At 41.4% G+C, this 19,816-nt stretch overlaps 1 long non-coding RNA gene across 1 annotated transcript in view; it reads right to left on the bottom strand.

The window, feature by feature from the left end:
• Window positions 1-18,603, bottom strand: part of LOC121288578 — a 53,868-nt gene extending 35,265 nt beyond the window's left edge. Inside the window, exon 1 of the long non-coding RNA XR_005945381.1 lies at window positions 18,434-18,603. This is a non-coding gene — a long non-coding RNA (uncharacterized LOC121288578). The remainder of the gene's footprint in view (window positions 1-18,433) is intronic.
• Window positions 18,604-19,816: the final 1,213 nt, after the last annotated feature.

Genomic DNA, 19,816 nt, shown 5'->3' on the forward strand with positions numbered 1-19,816 from the left:
CCAAAGAGGTAGATTTTAAGCAGCGTCTTAAAGGAGGAGAGAGATAGATAGGAGCTGAAGATATGACTGCCAATGGAAGGGCAAAGGAAATTAGAATGCTGGGATCTCAGAGGGTTGTAAGGCTAGAGGTGGTTAAAGAGATAAGAAGGGGCAAAGTTATGGATTCGAACACAAATATGAGAATTTTAAAATCAAGTTTAAATTTTTCATTTTATCTGAGAAATGCTTGCCTAATTTAAGGTTAAAAGCAAACAAAATGTTTAACCCTAGATAGAAACAAGAGTGTTGTGATCAGTACTTAACGGCCTGAATTCAACTGCACAAATGTTTTGCAGTGTAGCTTTTTTTATTTAAATATACACACCAGTTTAAACGTACCTGGATATTAAAAAGGCAGGCTGGGAGTGGCAGTCTGGGAACCTGTGACAGGAGAGTGACCAATTAAATTTCAGAGAAAAGAGGTGGAGGCAGATGGGGAGAGAAGACGACCCTGTAACTGCAGAGCGCTGCAGTACTATTGCACTATTGACTCTTGCCCAATATGTGGGCCATGTAAGTACAGATTAGTACAGCAAAAGCAAAATTGCAGTAATTTTCATCATGGCATGCAACCCTTTCAAGTGTAGGTGAGGAGGTGTCTCAGTCCAATTCCTCAGATTGACAAGAGTGCTGGTCAGAATTATAACATTGTCATACAGACAGGCTGCTCCAGTTTTCACCAAAACCTGAAGCATGACAAGACATCCACAAGCACCAATGCACTGTGTCATATCACATTTCATTTCATGACTATGTGACTTAGTTTCACATCATGACAGTGCCTGTTACTCTCAGCCAGTATAACCAGTCTGGCATTGACTGCCTTCAGAAATCAAAACTTACTGGTAGAACAAGGATGTAAACTGAACTGCATTAACATGTTCAGTACAAAAAAGATGGGTAATTTGACAGACTTGTTAACATCAACATTACTTCTAAGTCTTGTTAAATTCATACAGCCAGCCAGGAACTTTCTTGTAAATTTAATTTGCCGAGGACCTGTAGCAATTTAAAAAGGATCAGCAATACCCAATATGATGAGAGGTAATGCTTTTAACTGGTGAATGATTAACCTCCAATACATTAAACACAGTTTCTGATCAGCTTGTTATCCATCTACATGTCCAGCATAGGCTTTCTTGCAATTTGTCATGATCAATTACACCTCCAAGTAGCAGTATAACCTGCATGTTATCTTCTATCTTCAAAATATTCTTTTCCAAAAGCCCTTTCTTGAGTAATTCTGAAGTAAAATAGTAAAAGTAGTTTCACTGTGATATGTTCATGCATTATGTTGACATATCAATGAACTGTGCTACAAAGGGTAAGCCTTTAGACCCACCTTAAGTGCCCCATCTCTCCTCCTCTTCCCAGTAGCTAACGAGGCCGGGACAAATGCCAAATTGATACGAGAGGCTCCCCCACAATGCGAGGTGGGGCTGATGAGATCAGAATTTCAGAGTGCAAGTCAATCTCAGATCCTTCCTATCGACAGTTACCTGAAAACGTACAATCAGGTTGATGCAGGTACATATGGCTTACTTGAAATAACCATGCACTCAGCATCTGGCTTGTGTTCACACATGCATAGGGAAAAATATATGCACTGGAGTTCTATTAAACCCGATTAAAACAATGCTCAAGATCAGATGATCTCTTGTGTCGCTTCAGATAATAAAAAATAAAATGCACTAATCGTGTAACTGTGGTCTGAATTTTTCAGTCAGCATGCAGGGGCCGATGCATCAAATGATGCGCGATGACATCAGGCGTGCGTCCCGATGTCATTGCGCTGTCTTGCGATGTTTCGTTCGGCAGGCGCGCGCCCACCGAAAACTGATAGGCTTTTTAAGGCCATTAATGAATTAATTAGTGTCATTGTTAATGCTGCCCAACGAACTTTAAGATTGGCAGGCAGGAGAAAATGCCAAACGGCCTTTACGTTTTTTTTAAGGAAACCTCATCCACGAGCAGGATGAGGTTTCCTAAAGCTTTTATGAATCAAATAAAAAAAAGTTTGTGAAATATAAAAACATGTCCCATCTCATGTGACACAGTCACGTGGGATGGGACATGTTTAATTAAATTTCTTTCCATTTATTTAATTTTTTCAATAGCAGTTCAATCTCCGAGGCATGGAGCTGCCTCAGTGAGATTGAAGCGCTCTTTCGTGCGCGTGAAAGAGCGCTGGCCCCGACTCTCCCTCCTCCCCTTGCCCGCGCAGGTAGCGCTCCAGCTCGCATCTTAAGCGGGCAGGCCTTAATTGGCCCACCCATGTAAAATGGTGGCACAGAGCCGATCGGAGGCGGTGGTCGGCTCTGCGACCCTCCCCGCCCGCTCCCGCCAAGCCCACCTGCCGACTGAAAAATTCAGGCCTATGTCTCGTTTGGTCTACCACTGTCTAATTCTCACCATCTACTTCTCTAACTTAATGTTTCTTAAGCCATCGACCTTTGTTTTTCTTGAGCTCTCATGCATTTACTTTGGCCCAGGTTTTCGCTCCCAGGTCAGGTGCCCAGAGATGGGAGAAGTTCCTGCTCTGTGAACCCAGCCTTCAAAAATGGCTGCCCGGATGTCGGGTTTTCTGTCTGGGGAGGGGGATAGGCCAGGAGTTGAGGCTGATGGCCAGGAAAGAAATGAAGAGGCTGTCGGGTGAGGAGGCAGGCTGGGCGGAAGGTCTGCCTCAGGGCTCCGACACAGTGTCCAAAAGTAAAAAAGATTTAAATATCCCTCCAGCCCTCACCACTCACTCCCTTCAACTCCTCACACACTCCCCATGCCCCAAGCATGCCAACCCAGACCACCTTGAGATCTGTACCTACCCCCCATGGTTCTTTATAACTCCTTTGCTGCCTTAAGGGTTGGATTTTTAAATGCCTTGACGCCTTGACAGCGCTCTTTAAAAAGGTCCTTTTGACAGGTGCTTTTGATAAAGTTCACAGTTGATTTTTACAGTCTGTTGACAGTTCCAATGAGTTTGTGCACTGTGTATTTATACTTTACTTTTAACACTTCCCTATTCACCATGCATGGCCCTTTACAGCCCCAATGCTGACTTAGTGCCAACCCATGCCCTCCACCCACAACCTTTTACCATTACACCAACTTGTCTAGTATCTACCATGGACAGGCCTCAGGACCCATGCAGAGATGTGATAAAATAAAGTTCTATAAAATAATCTTCTAAGTGTCAATGGCAGACTTCACTAAATTGGAAAAAAAAACACTCATTCATAAAAACCCATTTACTATTTGCATTCCTTTAACTAAGTAAAGCCTTATAACAACAAACATTTCATTCAAGTGCACAATCTCTTATAACAACAAGTACTGGCACTCATAATCCCACATTAAAGTGTCCATAATCACTTGTAGCTGTCAATCAAACTGTGAAATGGCAGGCACCTTACTGTAATAATGGATGGTTGTGAAATTAGTTATGGAGCACTAATCCAGTAATGGAAACCCTTCGGCTTATGTCAGCAGACAGAGTGAAATAGCAAGCAACCATATTTTCTAACACTCCAGATATTTTTTTCAAAAGATTTAAGGGTTGGATTTTTAAATGCCTTGACACCTCCCTTTGAAAGGTCATTTTGACAGGTGCTTCTGACAGGTTACACAGTTGATTTTGACTGTCTGTTGACAGTTCCAATGACAGTAATGAGATTGTGCACTATGTATGCATATTTATGCCTACTTTTAACACTTCCAAATGGCACGTGACCTACCCCAAATGGAACAGGACCTCCACCAAAGGTGTCCCAGGACCAGATCTAAAAGGAAACCTTACTTCTCCAAAAGGGTACTTGGTCTATCCAAACAAATCCTCCAAGTTCAGAGGTGCTCTTGCCGGGTCTAATCTGCACATATCAGGTTTCACACTCCTGGCCTACCAAAATCCCACTTCAGTGGAGGCAGCTGATGATTTAAATGGCCAGCTGCCTCCTTGAACTGCGCATACACAAAACTCACCGTACCCCAAATCTCATCCCCGTGAAAATGGGAAGTGCTGTGTTTGGGGGCATGAGAGCCTCTCAGTCATGGTGAAAAGCTGTGCCTTTGTCTCTGTCTCCTGATCTTTTATTCACCAATTGCCTATTCATTCTTCTACAAGTTTTATCTTGCGGTGCCTTTTCTTCTCTGTCTGCTTCTCTGGATACCCTTTATGACATTTTCTAAAAAAAAATCTTTCAATGCAGTATGTCTCTCAGACACATTTACAAAACTGACAGGCAAGAAAAAAACTGACCAATCAAGCCTGTCCCAAGCCATGATGGCCAGAGCATCATGAATAACCACATTTTTCCTACCTTGATCCTGCTGCTGCCATATAATCAGCTGGGAAGGGTTATGAGAGAAAAAATCCAGGGCCTACTCTGGGAAAATTTCTCTGACTGCCCTAAGGCGATCAAAACCAGCCCAGAAGATCATATGAACAAAACGTTAATAATCCTACTAATCATATTTGCCATTCTAGTTCTAACTAATAGTCATTGACCTGAAATGTTGACCTTGTTTCTCTCTCCACGGACACTGGCAGACCTGCTGAGCACTTCCAGCATTTTCTGTTTCTATACCAGAAGCAAGTTAGCCACGTCCTGCTTACAATTCTACAGCTATTGCTTGGCCATCAGCATGGTGTTGATAGTTCCTTCAGAAATGCTTGACCATCACAAAAACACTGGAGTCAAACTATTGATCAAGAGCTCACTTCCATCACATCTGCTCAACACTCTAGTCCTATCACCACTACCACCTGGTTTTTCCTCCTTTGAAAACTAGAGAGGAGGTTTGTAAGAGTTTGTGCCCCGTCCAGTTCTTTCTGGTTCAAATTCATTTCAAAGAATAAAAGGTTTGGTTGCCTAGTGTTAGACATGGGTCACTGTACGGTATAAATTTAATATTCAAAATAGTCACAATAGGATTATTAAAAAACAGATAGCTAGTCAGCAAAATGAACCACTCGCACACCTCCAGAACTGACAATAACTCTTGCTACTTACAGTTTGAAAGGAAACAGTCAGTTAGAAATAAAACATAAAAGTCTAAACCGGTAAGTAGCACTTTGAACTTCCACTTAATTTATATCTTTACAGCCTGTAATTTGAGCTACAATTTAACTCTGAGCCATATATCTTTTTTTCCAAAATATATTTTTCTATTCAGATGGTGCACATTACATAAAAGGATAATAGATTGATATACAGTATTAATAACTTGTGACAGAAATTTATTCAGAGTTGAGACTAGCAGCTGCTTACTTCAATCTTTCCAGGTTATCTCAAGGTCAGAAAAATAACAAGTAATGATTATTATTTTGTCTATACTCTCAAATCTTTTGGATAAAACAAGCAGATCCCAAACTGTCTCCTCATGATAAGTCTGATGATATATTGTTTTATAATAACACAAACATCATCCCAGGAATCATATATAATTTAGCTGGTAAGATGGAGCTGTGCTTAAAGTGACCTGTTCTCTCTAAGGACATATAGATATAAATTGAGGAGATCAGTTAAAAGTTAATTGCTGTTGAGCTTTCAGATGGTCAGGACCGTGTCAATTTCTAGCTCCAGGTTAGAAGAAACTAACAATAAATTACTGCTTTTTCCCCTTTTTATTCTTTTGACAGATTTCAGGTGCAACTTCTGAAGTGGCGTAGACACATGCTAAACACAAAACATTTTCAGTATCTCATATAAAAATATAGATAAAATTTCTGGGAATGCAGTTTTTTTGCTGAGCACAATGTGATGATTTGGAATGGACCGCATGCTTTTATAAATTAAATCACCAGATCTGAATTTAACTCTACAAGACTGCCACAGAACTTGAGGCTTTCCGAGCCGCCCATTCAAATTGTTTAACTCTACATGAACCCTGTGTTATTTTCATCACAATGGCATCACATGCAGGTGAGGTGATGATGTATTCATAATACATTCAAAACTATTTAAATTGGCTTTCAATTGATAATTTATCATGCCTTTTTTATCGGCCCATTTCAAAGTAGCAATAATACCCATTTAGATGCTACCCCTGCAACCTTTAATTTGTTTTCTTCCTCTTTTCAGAGTTACTATGATGGTTAAAGGCAAAATACTGCGGATGCTGGAAATCTGAAACAAAAACAAAAAATGCTGGACTAACTCAGCAGGTCTGACAGCATCTGTGGAGAGAAAGACAGAGTTAACGTTTCGAGTCCGTATGACTCTTCATTGCAGAAGAAGCTCTGAAGATGCTGTCAGACCTGCTGAGTTTTTCCAGCATTTTTTGTTTTTGTTACTATAATGGGTGTTCTGATGCTGATAATGAAAAGTAATATTCAAATCATACATTTGGATGAAATGAATGGAATTGATCCTCAAGGCTGCTTCAATAACTTTGACAACTTCAGTTTATTATTAAAAGCTCAATTTTAATGAATAAGAAAATTCCATTTATTTAATAGTGTATATAAAAAAACTATAAAGTTGTAAACTTCTTGCTAGTTTCCACACACTAAGACAGTTGTGTCATGAATGTACAAAGGCCTCTACATTTATCAGTATGCAGTACTTAAAAAAAGTCTACAAAGTCAATGTTTACTGCAGACTTATGTTTACCAAACAGTTCCTGCTGTCCCCATAACTTAAGATGTGTAAAATCTACACAGCTGCAGAAATCCAGAAGGGAACATCAACTCTTGCTTCTCTTCCAGAAATGCCCACCTTGAAGTTCTTAGCTTTTCTCCGATGGGATTTACCTTGGTCACCTACATTGTTTTTTATTTCCATCCTTGTATTTGCTTTACCCGCTTAAAACCTGTTACGTTTCTGATGAAAGGTCATTGGCCTGAAACATTACCTTTGTTTCTCTCTCCACATTTGCTGCTTCACCATTTGAACATTTCAGGAGCGTTGTTCAAGTGGCAAATTTACGTTGTGCCATAAAAAGTCTTAGTTAATTCACATTGTCAGTAGCCTAAGAGGATAATTGAGCTATTGTTTGTACCCATTGATCTTTAAATTTTTTTTCAAAGCTCTCTGTATGCTTGTGTTAAATGAATCAGAGCTAGAATCAAGAGATCAGAAACTTGGTCATGTAACGCCTGTTTGATGGGTGTCAAATGACCTCCTAAAGCACCAATATGATGGACAAGAACTGCATCCTCGTTACAAGCCAAAAGTCTGCCACACATCAACTTGGTAATAGCCAAAATATCTGTGCAGTACCCACAGCTGAAACTGACATCAGGATCCTCATTTACATATGCAAAGAACCTAACATCTGTTTCAGGCCACTACAGAAAGACTGGTTTGCCCTGAGGCAGCTGCTTTCAGAAATCACCGTGCCTCCTGCAAGACGGCCACCAATACCCATCTCCCAGTTACGCATGCGCACTGGTCTGAGCTTGCGCAGAAATCTAATGACGTCATTGCTAGACCCTGCAGCCTGGAACTCTCAGTGGCAGAAGGAGGAAGAATGTGAAGAGGCAATATAGTCTAGCACTCACAGCAACCTAACATTCACTTACATTACTGGGATAGTGTGACAGAGTTTAGAAACACTGACCAATGTGACTGCAATAAAATATCCCACAAGGAAAAGAATTTATTTTCCCATCTGCAAATTCTTCCCTTTTAATCTTCTATAAAAGGAGTTTCCAAAATCCATCACTGTCAGTCCAGGATAGAAATTCTCCAAATTCTTTCCTCCTGCTGCCAGGGACAGTGAAGACCATAAATGAGTCCTGCTATTCATTGCCCCATTTAAAGATGGTGGCCACACATGCACCCTGCTGCACATTGCCCCCTATAAAGATGGCAGCCGCTAACCTGGGTCGACCATCAGCATACAACTGCTCATGCATGGGGTTGGCAGCAAATGCAGCCTTCAGAAACACGAGGATTCCACAGAGTAAAACTGACACCTTTTTTTAAATGGCCTGCATGTAGGCCACAATTAACAAAGTAAATTTTTTAAATATATTTAATTGAATGTGAAGCAGGGAGGAGCAGGAGTGCTTCTCCACATTCAAAGAACACAGGCTCTGTCAGACATTCATCACCCGTCCCCGCAAACCACCCCCACCCCTGATAACCGCCACTTCTTCCTCTCCCCGCCACTGCAACCATTCGTGGTCATCACTACCTTGCAACCTGGTAGGACCCCCCTGACTCGATCAACGACCACCAACCACCCCCTACCCCCCCTACCCCACCCGCCCCCCCCCCCCCCCCCCCCCCCCCCACCCGCCAACCCATCAGCTAACATGGTAGAGGGATCCTGTGTTCAGTAACAGAGGAGCCTCAGCTCTTGACCTTGTGCAACAAGTATGAGGTACTTGCTCCCTGTGTGGATGAGGAACAGGGTTGTAGGGAGGATGAGCCAGCTGACCATGGCACCGTGGCACAGGAGGCCATTCAAGAGGGGGGAGCAAAAAGACAAGTGGTAGTTGTAGGGGATTCTATAGTTAGGGGAATTGATAGCATCCTTTGTCAGAAGGATCGAGAGTCCCGCATGGTATGTTGCCTGCCCAGTGCCAGGGTGAGGGACATCTCTGACCGGCTTGAAAGGATATTGGAGAGGGAGGAGGAGGATCCAGTTGCTGTGGTCCACGTCGGGACAAATAGCATAGGTAAGACTAGGAAAGAGGACCTGTTTGGGGATTATCAGGAACTAGGAACTGAATTAAAGAACAGGTCCTCAAGGGTTATAATCTCCGGATTACTACCCGAGCCACGTGCAAATTGGCATAGGGACGTGAGAATAGGGGAAGTAAACACGTGGCTAAAGGAGTGGTGTGGGAAAGAGGGGTTCCATTTCATGGGGCACTGGCATCAGTATTGGAACAGGAGGGATCTGTACTGGGACTGTCTCCACCTGAACCGATCTGGGACCAGTGTTCTTGTGAAAAAGGGTAAATAGGATGGTCAACAGGACTTTAAACTAGAAAGTGGTGTGGGGAGGGAAGGGTAAAACTCCAAGAAGTATGACTAATGGGAAACAAAGCAGCAGGTTAGCGTGTGATGGCAGCGGTGTGGGGCGGGGGGAGATTCAACTTCTTGGAAAATTATGAAAAAACTGAAAAGAAAGGAGAGCCCAAGAGAGGCTATTAAAGACCCATGAACACAAAATAGGACAGAGTGTTTGGAAAGGGCTAGGAATCTAACTTCAAGCACATCAGATAAAGGGACGACAATGAGAAAGGGGATGGGAAATACAGGACCAAAGGTGTTGTATCTGAATGCATGCAGTATACGAAATAAGGTAAATGAGCTTGTGGCGCAGATTGAAATTGGCAGGTATGATGTGGTGGGCATCACGGAGACATGGCTGCAAGGGGATCAGGACTGGGAACTAAATATCCAAGGATATACATTCTATCGAAAAGATAGGCAGGTTGGCAGAGGGGGTGGGGTTGCTTTGTTAGTAAGAAATGAAATTAAATCGATAGCAAGAAATGATGTAGGGTCAGATGATGTAGAATCTGTGTGGGTAGAGTTGAGGGAAAGCAAAGGTAAAAAAAACCCATAATGGGAGTTATGTACAGGCCTCCGAACAGTAGTCAGGACGTGGGGCACAAGATACACCAGGAGATAGAAAAGGTGTGTAAGAAAGGCAAGGTTACAGTGATCATGAGGGATTTCAATATGCAGGTAGACTGGGAAAATCAGGTTGGTAGTGGATCCCAAGAAAAGGAATTTGTGGAATGTCTATGAGATGGCTTTTTGGAGCAGCTTGTGGTGGAGCCCACTAGGGAACAGGCAATTCTAGATTTAGTGATGTGTAATGAGGCAGATTTGATAAGGGAGCTTAAGGTGAAGGAACCCTTAGGAGGAAGTGACGATAATATGATAGAATTTACCCTGTAATTTGAGAGAAAAAAGCTGGAATCAGATGTAACGGTATTACAGTTGAATAAAGGCAACTACAGAGGCATGAGGGAGGAGCTGCCAGAATTGACTGGGAGATGAGCCTAGCAGGAAAGACAGTGGAACAGCAACGGCAGGAGTTTCTGGGAGTAATTTGAATAATTTGGGAGACACAGCAAAAATTAAGCCCTAGGAAGAAGCAGCATACCAAAGGGAGGACGAGGCAACCATGGCTGACAAGGGGAGTCAGGGACAGCATAAAAGCTAAAGAGAAAGCATACAATGTGGCGAAGAGCAGTGAGAAACCAGGGGATTGGGAAGCTTACCAACAGAGGACAACTAAAAAAATAAGGAGGGAGAAGATTAAATATGAGGGTAAATTAGCCAGTAATATCAAAGAAGATTGCAAGAGTTTTTTTTTAGATATATAATGGGTAAGAGAGAGGCAAAAGTGGACATTGGGCCGCTGGAAAATGACACTGGAGAAGTAGTAATGGAGAACAAAGAAATGGCGGAGGAACTGAATAGGTACTTTGCGCCAATCTTCACGGTGGAAGACACGAGTAACATCCCCAAAGTTCAAGAGAGTCGGGGGGGCAGAGGTGAGTATGGTGGCCATTACCAGGGAGAAGGTGCTAGGAAAACTGAAAGGTCTGAAGGTGGATAAATCACCTGGACCAGATGGATTACACCCCAGAGTTCTGAAGGAGATAGCTAAAGAGATAGTGGAGGCGTTAGTGGTGATCTTTCAGGAATCACTCAAGTCAGGGAGGGTCCCAGAGGACTGGAAAATCGCTAATGTAACCCCCTGTTTAAGAAGGGAGTGAGGTGAATGACAGGAAATTACAGGCCGATTAGCCTGACCTCAGTAGTTGGTAAGATTTTAGAGTCCATTATTAAGGATGAGATTTCAGAATACTTGCAAATGCATGGTAAAATAGGGCAAAGTCAGCATGGTTTCATCACAGGGAGGTAATGCCTGACAAACCTGTTAGAATTCTTTGAGGAGGTAATGAGTAGGTTAGACAAAGGAGAGCCAATGGATGTTATCTACTTGGACTTCCAGAAGGCCTTTGACAAGGTGCCGCACAGGAGCTGCTCAGTAAGATAAGAGCCCATGGTGTTAGAGGCAAGGTACTAGCATGGGTAGAAGATTGGCTGTCTGGCAGGAGGCAGAGAGTGGGGATAAGGTGGTCCTACTCAGGATGGCGGCTGATGACTAGTGGAGTTCCGCAGGGGTCAGTGTTGGCACCACAACTTTTCACTTTATACATTAATGATCTAGATGAAGGAACTGAGGGCATCCTGGCTAAGTTTGCAGATGATACAAAGGTAGGTGGAGGGACAGGTACTATTGAGGAGGCGGGGAGGCTGCAGAAGGATTTGGACAGGTTAGGAGAATGGGCAAAGAAGTGGCAGATGGAATACAATGTGGGGAAGTGTGAGGTCATGCACTTTGGTAGGAAGAATAGAGGCATAGACTATTTTCTAAATAGGGAGAGAATTCAGAAATCTGGAGTGCAATGGGACTTGGGAGTCCTAGTCCAGGATTCTCTTAAGGTTAACTTGCAGGTTGACACGGTAGTTAGGAAGGCAAATGCAATGTTGGCATTTATTTCAAGAGGACTAGAATATAAAAGCAGGGATGTGCTGCTGAGGCTTTATAAGGCTCTGGTCAGACCACATTTAGAATTTGTGAGCAATTTTGGGCCTCGTATCTCAGGAAGGATGTTCTGGCCCTGGAGAGGGTCCAGAGGAGGTTCACGAGAACGATCCCAGGAATGAAAGGCTTAATAAATGAGGAATGTTTGAGGACTCTGGGTCTATACTCAATGGAGTTTAGAAGGATGAGGGGGGATCTGATTGAAACTTACAGAATACTGAAAGGCCTGGATAGAGTGGACGTGGGGAAGATGTTTCCATTAGTAGGAGAGACTAGGACACGAGGGCACAGCCTCAGAGTAAAGGGAAGACCTTTTAGAACAGAGATGAGAAGAAACTTCTTTAGCCAGAGAGTGGTGAATCTATGGAATTCATTGCCACAGAAGGCTGTGGAAGCCAGGTCATTGAGTGTATTTAAGACCAAGATAGATAGGTTCTTGATTAGTAACGGGTTCAAAGGTTACGGGGAGAAAGCGGGAGAATGGGGTTGAGAAACTTATCAGCCATGATTGAATGGCGGAGCAGACTTGATGGGCTGAATGGCCTAATCTCTGCTCCTATGTCTTATGGTCTTATGGACTTGATCTTACTTCACCAGTACACTGTTGTTATCCACAGCTCACCAGCTTGATGAAACACAGGACGCTCATCCTTCCATATCACATCAGCTCCTTTTGCTGCGACTTCACTTGTAATGGGATCTGTTAGGAAACAAGTGGAGTACTAAGATCATAGGGGAGAATTTTCCCCATCGGGGGGTTGTGCGGGGGCAGGCAGAGTCAGAGTGAACCCGATCGGCGCCCCCCGATCGGGTCCACGCTGCCATTTTACGTGGGCAGGCCCACACACGGGTGCGAAAGAGCACAGAAATCTCCCTGAGAGGTGCCTCAGGGAGATTAGTTTAAGTTTTAAAAAGCTACATAAAGAAAATAAAAAATTTTAAGACATGTCCCCTCATGTGACAGAGTCACATGAGCTGGGACACGTCAATGAAGTTAAAAAAAAAAATTTACTCAATTGATAAACACTTCATGAAATCTCATCCCGCCCATGGATGAGGTTCCTTGAAAAATGTGAAGGCCGCCTGGGCTCTTCGCCTGCACGCCAACCTTAAGGTTGGACGGGCAGCTCAGTTTATTGGTTTAATTAGTTTTTAAAATGGCCTTAATAGGCCTTTGACAATTCAGCTGGTGCACAGCCGACTTGCCGAGTTGAAAATCTAAAAGACACGCAGTGACATCGGGATGCACACCTGACGTCATCCTGCATTATTTTATGCCTTGGCGAGCCGAAAAATTAATTTGTTGAGTTCCTCACAGCCTTGCTTATCAAGCACAAACTCTGATTTCACAAGGTCAAGCCCGTGGCCTACTCTCAGGCTTCTACCAAATACATTCCATAAAGGTACACAAGAGTGGACCTCATGACTCCCGTTTCAACCTCTTTCTCCAATGTGCCTGTTTCACCTCCACTCTCATCCAGTGAATGGCCTAATACGGGAAACTCAATATCACACAGGAAACTGTGCTGGACCATTTGTTAATTTCTATCTTTAACATTAATTACATATGTTAAGGAATAACTTAAAATCACTTTAGACCATAAAACCATTTATTACAGACCTTTTATTATAGTCCTTTCATTGTTTTAGAAAGAAGTGATTAAAGCTTGTACCCTTAAAGAAAGAAATAGGGAATTTTAGAAAGCTAAATCTGAAATTATGAGTTCTTTTCAAACAGCAATAAAATGTTAATCTTTTCAGTAAGGACCAGGCTTTAATTATAGAAAGTTAAAACCACTGAAAGATAGCCACTGCGAGAGGTAAACCAAAACACAAAAAAGTCTGGAATCCATTATAATTTTCTACAACCTACAGAAATATTAATACAGCCACAGTATCAAACTGTATACCACTAACTCATGCTAATCATACTTTTTCTAATTGATTCACTAAATTTCATACATCTGCCCCCAAGACTGAGACACTAAGTAGGTTAACCATAGGAATGAAGCATAGGAGTTACCTGCACCTATTCAGCAGGGCTGTCAACAAATTGGCAAATCCTAGTTGTAAGATTTTCAGACACTACATTCCTGAGGCAACTTAAGAAAAAACCCATTAAGCTAAAAGCAGTTAGCTATATAAATCACATGAGGTCCACTTGTCCATGCCTCAATCTAGGACAATTCTCCTAATACCAAAGGCTGCTCCAATCCACTGATATTCTTCAGTTGTCATTAAAGTAACAAGTTGCGTATCCTGGTAACTACTTTCAGCCAGTGACCAATAGCACTCAAGTGGAAAAACTGGCCTTACACCAGGGAAAAAAGGCTTTATCTCTACAATATAAAGAAGCCAGTGCAAAGCCTTACCAAAAAAAAAAAATTACATTCTGTGCTGCTTTAACTTTGGCCTCTTGTGCAACCCTCCTCCATTCATTCTAACATCAGTTGCCATGTTTTCAACCACACAGGTCCCACAGGAACTGCCTCCCTAAACTGCTCTACCTTCCTCTACTCTAAATTCTATACCGAGCATTTAATTTTATTTTTCCTCCCATCAGAAAGACTACAATGGGAGCTATAATGCTGATTAATGAATGGCAATAATAATAAATGGTACTCGAAAAAGACTTTCATTTATATAGTGATTTTCTTGATCTTCAGGTGTCCCAAAGCACTGTATTGCCATGAAGAACTTTTGAAGTGTAGTCACTGTTACAATGTAGGAACCGAGGCAGCTAATTTGTGCACAAGGTCCCAGGAACAATAATTTGATAATGATCAGGTAATCTGTATTAGTGCTGTTGATTGAAGACACAGGGGATAACTCCCCCACTTTGTTTCAAAATAATAAACTTTTACTTCCACATGAGGGGGCAGATAGAGCCTTGGTTTAATATCACATTTGAAAAACTATATCTTCAACAGTGTAACCCTCCCTCAGTACTGCAGCCTCAACCTCTAGAATGGGACTTGAACTCAACCTTTAGACTCAGAGGCATGGATGCTACCACTGAACCATGGCCAACATATTTTAGATAAAATTAATGGGAGGTTATCCTGAAAGTTTTGAAGAAATCCAATAATTTCAGTTCATGTTTATAAAGTCCAAACTCAATGAATATCAAAACGCAATTTCACTCAGCATTCAGGAAAAATTTAAGTCTACAAAATTGTGAACTTTTGCTGCTGCCTCCACATACTAAAAGATGACAGTTGAGATCATTACACTGAAAAATCCTCTTTATGAACGTGCAAGAGCTTTAAAAACACACATAAATGAAGTCATTGTTTACTCCAATGGTGTGTTTAGCAAACAAGTACTGCTGTTCACATAACCTGTCGTGTGTAAAACCTACACAGCTGCAAAATTTGTGAAGAAAATATCAATCCATAGTCCTGCAGGTATGAGTGCTACTAAATTGGTAAATTCACATTAAGGCATGTACAAAGCCTCAAATTCTGCCAGGAGCTTGAAGGATGCATCACATCCCACAGTACAGTACAACAGCTGACACAGTGCTCACTGGCCCCAATGTCCTGCCCCAGAATAGGCAAGGGGATCAGTTTTGTCAAAACAGTTTAAGGTTTCTCACATGCAAGATATAGTACAGTAACTATATGTAGCGGGACCTATCAAATAGACGTCTTTGGAGTGGAGAAATGGAAAATTTTCTTATTTTTCAGTCCATGCTAATAATCGGGGTGACTAGATTGGTCAGGGTTTGGAGCATTATAGACAGCAAAAAGCTTCTCCCCCCAGATGATGGCAAAGATAGATACTCTACCAGAGATCATCTTAAGCATTTCATCTGGATGACCGTCTAGCAGCAGTTGACTTACTTTGGGATGTTTTGCTATGTTAAAAGTTTGATATTGTTTGTTGCAGTGGTTGTGGTTATTGTTGTTGCCTTCTCCATCATAAGGATGAAATAATCCCACAGGAACTACCTTTGGATTAACAGCTGGTCTCGGCTGACAGCTTCTCAGCTGAGTGAGAATGTTGTAGGTTCAAAGCATACTGCATTCTTTAATCTAAACTGGCACATCATGGTAGAAGCAGGTAAATTCTGCATTGTTAGAAGTGCCATATTTCAGGCAAGAGATTAAACCGAATCAGCGTTATCTGTTAAGGTAGATGTAAAAGATACCACAGTACTTTTTGAAGAAGAGTGGGAGGTTTTCTGGTATACTGCCTAACGTTTAACCCTGAACCAACACCATCAAAACAGATGATTAACTGGTCACTTATCTCACTAATATTTGTGAAACCTATAGCTACGTAGAAATTGGCTGCTGCTAATGCCTACATATCAACAATAAATTCACTTCTAAAGTTATGAAGCTCTCAGAAACATCTAGAGGTTGTAATATGTTACTTTTTTCCTTAGTACTGGAATAGTAAGCTATCAGTACAGGGTTTTACCATTGTCTGCTATTGCCCCAGGGTCTTCAGAGTGCATCTTGGTGGTACCAGTTTCTCTGAGGCAGGATTACAGCCACAAAAAGGCTATGTGGGCATTTGTCTTGTCTTAAATTATAACATTTCTATTTATCTTGCACTTAACATGGAACAAAGGCAGGAATTTTTAAAAAGGAAGCTGTTGTTGGCTGTTGCTTATATTCAATTTTCCTCTGTCCTGTTAGCGAAAAGACCAGTAAAGCAAATAAATAAATTGTCAAGAGATTGGAGGCAAGAAGGTTGCATTCTCTCACCAGCTCATTGAGTGCTATACTTTATCTGCAAATATCCAGGTTTGTGAAGCACTACTGAGTGTTCTTCGTCAATTTGCAGGCCCAAAAGCACAACACAGGCAATTGCCGAAAGTGTTGGATCTTGTTTGCCTTCCCCCTACTTACTGTATCAACTCAATTGAAATATATTATGCAAGGCTCCTATTATCAATATGCTTGTGGGCATGTTCAGCCTCCGTACTGACAGGGACATTTCAACAGTTTGATGAAGTAGGCTCACATACTCTCCTCCAGAAAAGTATAGAAAGGAGCTGGGGTGTTGGTGGTCTAGAAACTGTCAGGTTTGTTGTCTGGTTTGCTACCTGTTGTAATATGTATTCTAAATGAGGAGCTATGGGAGATCAAGGGATAGTGTGGAATCCAGTCTGAGATGACACATTTTTTATGCCATTTCATGTATTCCAGCAAGATGCAGGCAGCAGCTGAGGCAAAACCACCTTGCCCCGCTAATTATTTTGAACTAAAATATACTTGAAGAGTAGAAGAATCCTACAAATGCCAGAGGTAGAGAATAGCTGATGCAGTTTGCATGTTATAGAGGGCTAAGGACACAAGACTTTGTTCATTTAATTTCATAACATTACAGCCTTGTGTCAGGAAGCAGATAAACACTTCTTGCACACTGCATTTGCTGTACGGGATAATCATTTTAAAACACACTATTTCACACTTACCAAATTGGACCTTGGAATAGTGATCCACTAATGTATTTTTTCAGGACTTTATGGTTTCCTTATTGTGAGGTGATCAGTTGTTTATTGTGTTTCAATTTTCACATTGAATAGTATTTGACACTCCTTTGAGGCAATTAATAAAGTTATGGCAATTCAATGCATTTTGTAAAATTCTACAAATTCTGTTAACTTTTTGTGCCACTATTGTTCATGCGTGCTGCACTCTTCTGGGTTGGGGAGCAGATTTTGTTCCAGGAGATATCTTTCTGCTTGATGAATTGTTTGACAAGGACAAACAGTTCCAATTCTGAAAGGATCTCTGCACTTGTGCTTTTATCTCCAATTTCTACCCTCCATCACCATCAGAGCATTTCATCACATTCATAGGTCATGTCCCACCAATTTAAGAAATCTGTTATTCTAATTTACATTAAGTTAAAAAGCAGTTTGCAACAGCCCATGTTTAGCCCAAAGAAGTTAAATAAGCATGATGAGCTGACTTTAAATTATTCAATGTTCATAGTTAAGCTTATTGCACCACCATCCCCCACCCCCCTCCAATTTTCTGCAATCCTCTGCTGAAGTCACATGTGTTTCCTGTGAACACAGTTCAGTGGCTAAAGCTTTCCTCCATTACCTTAGCCAGTGGGCAATCTTAATTGGTGAGCCTAGGCAGTCAGCATTGGCAGGCTATTTGACAGCACAGGGCATTCCAATTGAGCCTCATTTGATTTCACACAGATGCACTAGGCAGCAACTAGAAGCAGAAACCCCTATTGATTTCCCAGAAGTAGAGGCTAATTGCTGCATCACAGCTATTGCCCTCAATAACGTCAGTTAACATCAGTATGGACAGGGAATCGACCCTAAACATTTTTGGTAGTGAGTTTAGGACCATCGGGGAACTTGCCCATAAATTTGTTAATGCTAGTTTGTATGACAATGGTCACCTTAATGATTAACATGACTTCAACCCCTATCCACCATCAGCTCCCCACCCAAAAAGTGACATTATGATTTGACCACAAAATAATTTGGTATTCCGTTTTGTTAAACTTTCAGTAGTGTAGTCCCAGCAAGAATCTACTCTGCAATTCTAATCTTTAACCTATGTTTTATAAAATTATCACATTTCAATCTCCTCTACAATATTTATGGTGACCATTTTGGTTATAAAGAAAGCTTGCAACAGTCATCTAATGCTCAATCCAAGGCATACAGAGTACTACTTAATGAACAAAAGGAAATAATTTTATCAGCAATTTTTAGTTACGGTGCCTTAAGAACTGATAAAATGTCTTGTGCAGTCAGAACTTAAAAAGTAATTTGCCTTATAAAAGCACTCATCCGATATTCCATCAAGTGGTTACAAACGAACTGCAGATAAATAGTTTTTTTCAACTAGTTTTATAATGGTTAAGAAGAGAAAATATACATTACCTTTCCTTTTAAAAGACTCTTAATTCAGCAAACAATGGAGTTTTAAAAGTCTTTGCATAAACATGAACAAAATAAATTATTAAATTGAGATGAAAGAAATTATGGCAGCCTAAGAACGGTGAGTTTCCACCAAAAGGCTAAAGTTAATTGCCTGTTATCTGAGCCTCAGTTATGCAAGAGAGGTCTGGTGGATATCGTTGCCTGGTACAGTGCCTCTGATATATGTTCCCTTCATATTAGAAAAATTATGGAAACATTTAAGATAATGTTTTTGATTGAATTCCATAAAGTGGAATGGTGCACAATTATGAATGCAGGCTGAAAATATTTTGGATATTTTGAAAGCAAGAGTGCTAACAATTGTAGTTGCTGCCTCATTTAATGTTAAATTAAAACAATACATAAAATATACTAGTGAATAGTCTGTCATTTCTCCTGATAAATTAGAGAATGCGCTGTTTTGCAATATAAACCCAAAATCAAGCATTCCTTCCATGCCCAGCAAGTCTGAGAAGCTTCTCCCCCACAGCAAAGGGTTTCTCTCCCTTTCTTAGCCTCCCCACCTTTCTCCCCACCCCAATAACACTGAACAGATTGTTTCCTTCCCCAACAGTTTCACTCCACCCACTCAAAAAAATAATCTCTCTCTGCTTTTCTCGTCCTGCCTCTTGCTCAGCAAAGCTTCAGTTTTATTCCCTTCTAATCCCCATTCCTAATCAACTGTGGAGGGTATCAGAACCTGGCCCCAACTGTCCCGACACACACAGGTTAACAAAATTGGAATGCTAGCTGATGCTTCCCCTCTTCAGATCAGAATGTTTTACTCTCCTCTGTGATAATCAACATCACAAATTCACAGTAAATCATTTTCTAATATTGTGTAAAAATGCAGAATATTTAATATGAATATTGCAAATAAACTGTATACATCAAAGCAACATTTAAGCTTGGATAGTAAGTATTAGGAGGCTGTTTGACCATGAGAATTAAGAGCTAAACCCAATCCTGTTCCCACTCGGCACCTACACAAGGGTTACTAAGACAGTAGGAACCCTCACCAATTTCCTCCCATACCCAAGACTAAGGATACCAAGGCAAAGTAACACGACCAGCTGGGTTTGGTGGTTGCGGGGGCGGGGGGGGGGGACGCGCAGGGAGTCAACTGATTCAGGCACAAACTTCGCCTGTTGAATTTTCAGAGAAGCTAGCAACCGAATCTCCAAAAACCACCCACCACAATTCAAAATTAGACAAAACTGGATGATAGTGTGTTTCTTTCAGTGTCATCAATCCTGTGGAGCTAATTTTGATAAAGGAGGCACAATCCATGGGAGTATAAAACAAAGAATCTGGGCCTTAAAATTATACCTGCATCCCTGGCCT

Source organism: Carcharodon carcharias, chromosome 15, assembly GCF_017639515.1.
Source record: "Carcharodon carcharias isolate sCarCar2 chromosome 15, sCarCar2.pri, whole genome shotgun sequence".
NCBI classification, from domain to species: domain Eukaryota; kingdom Metazoa; phylum Chordata; class Chondrichthyes; order Lamniformes; family Lamnidae; genus Carcharodon; species Carcharodon carcharias.